We start from the raw sequence: 779 nt of genomic DNA on the forward strand, positions 1-779 counted from the left end.
ATATATATATATAAATCCGATTCACTTCTTTAATTGAAACGATAACTGAATTTCCACTGAGACTCGAATACCGTCGATTTACAGTAGAGATAGGCTCTATTTGCGAATGTTTTCTAATATGGATGCTAATTTACGCGACCTCGAAGCGAAAAGGCGGCCTTTGGCAAACGCGTTTCAAGTATGGCCCGAGTACTTACATATCTTCGCATGTGGGCTGTACTTTTCGTCTATGTATGTAAATATTCGTTCTTACACAAGAGTCATACTTAGAGATAATCGCACGAATGCACTTTTTATTTTAATGATTTAAACGTCTATTCGAATGCGATACGCGTAATACGGTTTATGTGTGCTTATTACATAATTAGAATGCAATCGTGACATTCAGATTAATTAGGGACATTACGCTGTAAATTGATCGAAGCAGTGCTTAGAAGTCAAGTGAGGGCTAATAATAATAGATTTCGCGCGCGTATACATATCCTTAGGACAGATCTTGTCGGAGGAATACTGTTTTTAAAAATTGCAAACAATTGGCACCGCAAACTGACCCAAATTATCTGTTTCTCGAAAATCGTTAAAAAATCGGGCACTCAACACTTCCCCGCTAGTATTCTTCTCACTTGAGTGAATCATTACAAAATTATGCGTTTGGCAACTGGGATGTTTAATTTCTGAAGAACAATAATTTTAATAAAAAAAATACTACATCTAAAGTATTACATTTTTATACATTCTATTTTAAATCATTCGTTCGTTTATTGCAACGGCACAATGTG

The sequence above is a fragment of the Ceratina calcarata genome, unplaced genomic scaffold (genome assembly GCF_001652005.2).
Source record: "Ceratina calcarata isolate Rehan_Ccalc_2016 unplaced genomic scaffold, ASM165200v1 scaffold165.2, whole genome shotgun sequence".
Classification (NCBI taxonomy): Eukaryota; Metazoa; Arthropoda; class Insecta; order Hymenoptera; family Apidae; genus Ceratina; species Ceratina calcarata.